The 7,512-nt window shown below is 50.4% G+C and overlaps 2 long non-coding RNA genes across 2 annotated transcripts in view; both read left to right on the forward strand.

Annotated features, from left to right (window-relative positions):
• Positions 1 to 723: 723 nt before the first annotated feature.
• Positions 724 to 7,512, forward strand: part of LOC114071395 — a 9,451-nt gene continuing 2,662 nt past the window's right edge. The window contains exons 1-2 of the long non-coding RNA XR_003574029.1: positions 724 to 1,263; positions 6,131 to 6,137. This is a non-coding gene — a long non-coding RNA (uncharacterized LOC114071395). The remainder of the gene's footprint in view (positions 1,264 to 6,130; positions 6,138 to 7,512) is intronic.
• On the forward strand, positions 1,650 to 1,799 carry LOC114071396. The gene is made up of 2 exons (XR_003574030.1): positions 1,650 to 1,685; positions 1,731 to 1,799. It is a non-coding gene; the product is annotated as an uncharacterized LOC114071396 (long non-coding RNA).

Consider the following 7,512-nt stretch of genomic DNA (forward strand, 5'->3'; position numbering starts at 1 on the left):
ACGGACGGACGGATGGGATGGACCTCAAAGCTGCTGCCTGAGCCCTCTTTGGGCTGAGGGATTTGTTGGTGTGACCTTCCAGACGGCCACGGCCTTTCAGCTTCTCCCCCCGTGGGGTCCGGGGATGGGAGCAGCGCTTTTCCCTCCTGGGTTTTGGGGTTCTCCGGCGGGTCAGGCAGAGGCAGAGGCTGCTGAGACACACGCTGAGCGCAGCAGGTGGGGAGACACGGGGGGGGATTTTCTCGCTGCCGCCCTCCACGGGACGAGGGGGAGTCGTGGGGAGAGCGGGAAGGGTTCCCAAAACTCCCCCCACGCCGCGAGGACCGCGCTGTGAGCGGAGGGGGCTGCGCCGCCCCCCGGGGCCACGCTCGGCGCTGGGCACCAGAGGTTATTTTTTGTTATTGTAGCAAAATCAAAAAAGAGAGGAAAAAAAAAGTTAAAAAAAAATTAAAATTAAAAAAAAAAAAAAATCCCACTTTTACAAGGAAAAAGAAAAAAAAAACCCAACAAGAGCGTGGGTTCGAGCCGCCCCAACGCGTGCCGTTAGCCAGCCGGTTTTCCACTGCATTGTAAAGAAGTTCCCTTCTAGTTGGTTATGACAATTTGAAGATCTTTTTCCTTAAATTATCTCAGCTTTTAACTTCATTTAAAGAAAAAAAAAAAGGAGAAAAAAAAGAAAAAAAAAAAGAGGACTTTTGTCTAAGGGAGAGTGTTATTATTATAATTATTATAATTATTATTATTATTCTGTGTTCTCTCGACACCCTAGGATTGAAAAAAAACCGACAAACCACCTGATATGCAAATAAATTGGAGTAAAAACGTGAAAACAAACAAACGAGGAGAATATTTGCAAATATGAGTATAAAAAGCACAACGAGATGCAGTAAAACAATGACAAGGCTTGATTTTTTTTATTCTGTAGAGAAATGTTTGTGCAAATTCAGTAATTCAACTGAAGAGATAATTTTACAGCTGTTCAATAAAGCCTCTTTCCAGGTAAGGTTATGACAAGTGGTGTGTGTGTTTGTTGAGCAGTGAGCCCCGAAATGGCCTGGCCTGGGCTGTGCCTTCGTAAACTGGTGGTGTCTGGACGTGTAATGGTCCATACTGGTGATGCTGGGGGGGGCTGCAGCTTTCCCAGGATATTGGCTCCCTGGTTTGTAGGCACTTTGTGGCGTCTGGAAGATGGTGGGAGCTCTGGTTTGGATGGACTGTGGGGTCTGGAAAACAATGGGAGCTCTGAGTCTGGATGGACTGTGGGTTTTGACACCCTTAAAAACACAAACCACCACATTCCTCGCTGGGAGCACTGGATTCTGCTGGTGGATGGACGGATGGCTGGAGGACCAGGTCAGGTATGGTGAGACCCTGATGCATATTTTTGAGTTGTTGGCTCATTACTCAGGACGTGTGGAGTCCAAGCCTGGATGTGTCTCCTCCTGCTGGTGTCCTGGGAAAGCCACAGAACGGATGGATGGTCCAGGAGGCTCCCCTGGAGGCACTTTGGGCCTCTGGAAGGGTCTGGCTTTGCCCAAAGCCCCCGGGAGCCCTGACTGAAGTGGATTCCTTCTCCTCTCGCATTTCTCATCCTGTCTCTGCCCATGTGTGATGTGGGTGGCTCCTTTTTCCCTCGTTTCCTGGCTGGAGCCTCAGCAGGCACTGCAGGAGATCCCACAGCCTGGGTGTGGGACGTGTGCTCTCGCTTGGCCACACTGAGCTCGTGGCAGCCCCGGTCCTGCTGTGTTTTATGATGCACAACTTCACTGTCCTGAGCCTGGAATATTCTTGGACTATGGGAAAAAAAAAAAAAAAAAAAAAGAGTGGCAACCTGTCAATCGTTTTTGCAGAATCCCCGATTCCCAGAACGGTTTGGATCGGAGGAGACCTTACAGCTCATCTCGTTCCACCCCCCTCCACAGGAGGGGATGCTTTTCATGAAACCAGGTTGAAGGAGCAGGTGCAGCTTCCCATTTCCTTTGAAATATCTGCCTGGTTTCCCAGGAACAGACTCCAGATGAACTGCACCTCGGATGCCCAGCAGGGACCAGGAGAAGAGTGTTCCGAGCACCGGGCGGAGCTGCTGGTGAGGGTGTGACCCCATGGGAAGGGAGGGTTGGGAAGTGCCCTGCAGTGTCCTCAGCTGTGGCAGAAACAGCCTGAAGATAAGGGAGTGGAGATCCTGATTGCTTGTGCGGATCCCAAGCTGAGGCTCCAGACTGAAATCCCTGGTCCCTCTTTCCGTGCTGATTTTTCTTTCCCTCACTCACCTTCTGCTGGATAAAGGGTTTTGATTGACAGCCAAAGACCACAGACATCTTCTTCCAGGGCAGGATAATCTGTTTGTCCTGAAAAGCCCAGGTCTTTGTGTGAAAGGGAATTTATTTCCCATCCTTTTTCCACTTTTGCTCTGCCTGGGGGCAGAAGGTGCAAAGAAAAGCTGCTTTTCTCTCTCCAGTGCTGACTTAGGAGCAGCGTTATCTTCCTCCACATTCCCAATATAAACCCCTGGAAAGGGCAGTGGGATTTTACTCCAGGCCACAGATAAGAAGAACAAATGGAGCTATGCATTTCCTAGGCTTGGTTTTTATTTTATTTGTTCATTTTGTGGTGGAAATGGACGCAGCATTTGTAAGGGGGTGGAACTGAAAGCTCTCCTGGGACATTTGAAAACCCTCTGACCCAGGTCCAGGTTATCGCCTCTAATAATGTCTCTGATGTAGTTTTAAATTGGAAATCAAATACTGAACTGTGCAAATGTGGACTGTGCAGCAACTCCAGCGCTGGGATGTTGGGATCAGCAACTGGTTTTGATGGGGTGGCTGGGGGAGTTTGCTGGGTGCTCCCAAAGCAGAGGGAGTTGGAGGTTTCAATGGGAAATCATGGAATGACAGAATAGGCTGGGTTGGAAGGGACCTTAAAGCTCATCTGGGACACCTTCCACCAGCCCAGGTTGCTCCAAGCCCCGTCCAACCTGGCCTTGGGCACTTCCAGGGATGGGGAATCCACCCCCTCTCTGGGCAACCTGTGGATGTGCTGCCAACCCACCTGTCCTGCAGCCTGGGCTGGATCCTGGGTGGGACACGAGGAGGATGAAGGAGCAGAGACATTAACAAATCCCACCAAAATGCCCAATTGTGGTTCGAAGGCAGGAGCAGCTCTGTGAGAGCCCATCGAAGTGGAGATGGCCCGGGTGAGGAACACGTGGAGAACAAGGACTTCACACTGAGCCCATCTCGCATCATCAGCCCCTTTTTGGGGACTGCCATCGGAGGGTGTGCTGCTCTCAGCCCCACACAAACCCTTGGACACGTGGAATTCCCCCTTCCTTTGGGAGAGGAGCTGCTGGTTCACCCCAAGGAGATGGAGCTGCACCTTCCAGCCCCACCACGAGTCCTGCCCTCCGCTGATGCCAGAGCTTTCCCTCTTGCCATCCAGCACTGGAACCTCTGCTCCATTCAAAGAATCACCTTTTGGGGGTGATTGGGATCCCCAAACTTTAAAACAAAGTTTAAGATTTTTTTTTTTTCCTCCTCTTTTCCCTGTAAGGGCAGTGCAATCCCTTTGTGCTGAGGAGTTAAGGCAGAAGGACTGGGCTTTTTTTTCCCATGGAAAAAAGTGGAAGAGGCTTCCCCGGGTTTATTTTTGGAGGGTTTACTCGCTGGGGATGTTTCTTCATGGATTGAAGGGGAATTGAAACTCTCTTCCTCCCCAAGAAGAGCTGTGATCCATCAGGAAAACGGCTCTTTAGAGCAGTTCAATAAAAATAAGATACAGTTTGGTATTTTAAGCACTCTCTGCCTCTCTGTGCTAATAAAGAGATTGGGTGCCATCTGGATTAATTCTTGGATTTTCCCATAAAACTATAAAAAGCTATAAAAAAGGTTATTTTTACGTTTCAAATTCTTTTATTTTTTTCCCTCTTCTTCTTAATTTTTGCAAAAAAAAGCAGCTCTGCAGGAGCATTTACAGCTCCACAATGGCAGAGCCAGGCAGGAAGGAGGGAATTAAACCATTTCATTCTCCCCTGAGCAAAGGAATTTAGGGACCTACAGCTCATGCAATCCTACAGTCACGGGACTTGCAGAGCTCTCAAGTTTTAGGTCACCTTTCCCTAAAGCCCTGCCTGGTGTCACCCCATAAATCCCCTGGGAATGTGCCTTAGTGTAGGTGCTGGTGGGATTTGGGATGGGGAGGGATGTGCTGCTGGCAGCACCCACCGACCTCGCAAATTAAGCCAATTAAAACCAATTTCAAGGCACAAAGTGGGGAGGATGTGTTTGGGTTTTGCCCTCTACACTGACTGTTGCAAGACCTTTCTGTGGGGATATTTGTCATAAAACTCCATTCCTGGTACCTGTTTAGCATCATTTATTCCTATTTATCCCTTTCTGGTATTAAACTCCTGTCCCTCTGTACCCCCTGACGGCTCCAGGTCCCCTTTTTTGGCTGTTTCTTTTTACAGTATTTGTATCTCTGGGTCAGAAAAGTTAAATAATACCACATTAAAGCTATCATTAACCCAAATACAGGGAGCTTGGGATTGTACACCCTGCTGTGACTTATTAAAATACTGTTTAGTTTTCCTTTTTTTTATCTGTCAGATTGGAGAGCTTGGACTCCAAGGTTTATACCATGGGAAGCTTGTTGCATTTCCTCTCAGGAACACCAGATCCAAAGGCTGGGAAGGTTTCACTGAGGTTTCTTTGAATAAAACCAGCTTTCCCATTGAATTTTTGAGTGGTTTGGGTGGGAAGGGACCTCAAAGCTATCCATTGCCACTCCCTGCCCTGGGCAGGGACACCTTCCACCAGCCCAGGGTGCTCCAAGCCCTGTCCAGCCTGGCCTTGGACCCTTCCCAGCTGTGTTATAATCCAAGTGCTCCAGTGGGGACGAGCTGAGCGAGTCCCTGGAGAACAAACGACTCCGGACACGTGGGGAGGGATTCCCTCCTCAGCACCCAAACCCACCCAAGTCCAGCTATCCCCCAGTCATTGGCCACAGTCTGCGACTCACTGAGAGCACCCTAATCGTCATGGACTCATTTGGGGTGGGAAGTACCTCAGAGAGTAAGAGGTGACTCTTCCCAGCCGTCCCCACCACTGATCCGTGTGCCCAAGGGCTCCGAAACCCTTCCAGGAGTGGGGACTCCACCACTGCCCTGGGCAGCCCCTTCCAGCGGCTGACCATCGGAAAATCCATCTCAGGTGCCTGCCAAGGAGCTGGAACATAAACAGGACCTTCTGCAGATGGGTCTCCTGCATCCTGGCATGGTCCCTCCTGCCTGGCTCTTGTGTGACATGGTGGAATGTCACCTTGTGGGAGCCTTCCAAGGACCTGGGACAGGTGATTTGCAACCAACTTCCTTCCATTTCTACTCTCTGTGTGTTTTTTTATTTCCACTGAGAAAGAGGCTGGAATGCTGGGCAGGTGAATATTAAAGTAGCTTTGCTCCCAGTTAAGGTCGTGGCTGACAACTGGAGGAATCTCCACAGCAACCTCTCAGGATCTGGGATCCTGGCATGGAACAAGTCCTCTCCTTCTACAGGTTGGAGGTTTGCAGAAGGGAGGGGGAAAAAAAAAAGCATCATTGCAACAACTGTCCATCTCTTGACTTGTTTTTGATGGATCTGACCACAAAAGAGATTGGAGAAGTTCAGAATTAAGAATTAACAGCCTCAGCACCTTCTCAGGAAAGATCAGATGAGCTGCTTGCACACAACCAACTGCAGAGGGGGAAACAATGTGTTTGTGTCTGTAAATATGATATAAATAGCTGTAATTGTATGTATTTAATGTACATAAGCTGAGGATCACATTTTAACAACCTCAAGTATTGTACATAGCCCAGACCTGCTCTCTTATTTTACTAGCACACCCACTGTAGATTTATTTTTTGTCATTGTCGTTTCTGTATCTGGTTGAATTACAAACTGGTCTCACTTTTACCTCAAAGGGTTTATGTTCTTTATGTACATTTTATAAAGAAAAAAAAAAAAGCAAAAAAAAAAAAGAAAAAAAGCACTCTGGAATTTTGGGCACCTTTTCAGTTGCCTGCAGTATTTCCTGTCTTCTCCTCCTTGGCTGCCTTTTTGCTCCACTGGGGTGAGGAGTGGAGGTCAGCTGGGAGGGACTGGGTTTAGTGGGGGATATTTCTCTCTGGATGTGTCCCTGCCTTCCTGAGAGATGTAAAAGAGGAGGAATTTGTCTCCTCATCCCTCCACCTCTTGCTAAGTAGGGTGAGGTTTTATCCAGGCCTCGAAGAGTCCTTGCCCCCCTCTTACCCACTGGGGCAATTCCTGCCTTGAAGTGCTCCCAGATAAAAACTAATAAGATTTTATCCAGCCCTACAAACTGAGGGTCAAAATCCATTTCTTTGCCTTTCCATAACACTCTCCCGACCCCTGGGAAGCAAACCAAGGGAAAGCTGGGTGGGGATGGGTGTGCTGTGGTAGATCAGGCTGCTCCAGAGCTGCTCCCTGAGTGGCTGGGGATGGGATGGGATGGGATGGGATGGGATGGGATGGGATGGGATGGGATGGGATGGGATGGGATGGGATGGGATGGGATGGGATGGGATGGGATGGGCACACAGAGCTCTCCCTGTGTCCTGGTGTGGGGCAGAACAGGCCCTCCAGATCCCAGCTGGTCCCTGCTGCAGGATGAGCCCAGGTTAGCCCAGGGGATCTCTTGTGTGATCCAGCCTGGAGGGTGCCCAGCTGGACCTCAGGAATTGTGGGGTTGGTGCCCACTCTCTGCTGTGGGTATGGCCTGGAGCCTTCTGCTTCTCATCCAGCTCTTCTGCTGAGGCTGGAGCTTAAAATCATGGGATGGTTGAGGCTGGAGAAGCCCTCCAAAATCACCAAGTCCAACCATTCCCCAGCACTGCCAAGGCCACCCCTGCCCCTTGTCCCCAAGTGCCACATCCACAGGGCTGTGAAATCCCTCCAGGGATGGGAACTCTACCCAGCTCTGCCAGGGCTGGACAGCCCTTTCCAGGAGGGGATTTTCCCAATATCCAACCCAAACTTCTCCTCTCCTCCTGTCCCTGTTCCCTGGGAGCAGAGCCCGACCCCCCCGGCTCCTCCCTCCTGTCAGGGATTGCAGAGCCAGAAGGTCCCCCCTGAGCCTCCTTTTCTCCAGGCTGAGCCCCCCCAGCTCCCTCAGCTGCTCCTGCTGCTCCAGCCCCTTCCCAGCTCCCTTCCCTGCCCTGCCCACGCTCCAGCCCCTCCGGGTCTCTCTCTGAGGGTCCCAGAAGTGCCCCCAGCACTGGAGGTGCCACCCCAGCAGTGCCAGCACAGGGACAGTCCATACCCTGGGGCGGTGCCCACCCTGCTGTTGGTCTGTGTGGGGCTAAACCTTCTCCCAGCCCTTCAGAATTTAAATCTGTTTTTGCTGCAGCTGAAATGAGCCCACAGCCCGTGTCAATAAAAGCTCACTTTGTATCTCATCGTGTTTTGCAAACGCTGACATTTCCCTGCCCTTTCCCGTTCCGGTGGTTGCCTCCATCCT

This window comes from Empidonax traillii, unplaced genomic scaffold, assembly GCF_003031625.1.
Source record: "Empidonax traillii isolate 1590-97213 ecotype Southwest subspecies unplaced genomic scaffold, ASM303162v1 scaffold1993:size44081, whole genome shotgun sequence".
In the NCBI taxonomy this organism is placed as follows: Eukaryota; Metazoa; Chordata; class Aves; order Passeriformes; family Tyrannidae; genus Empidonax; species Empidonax traillii.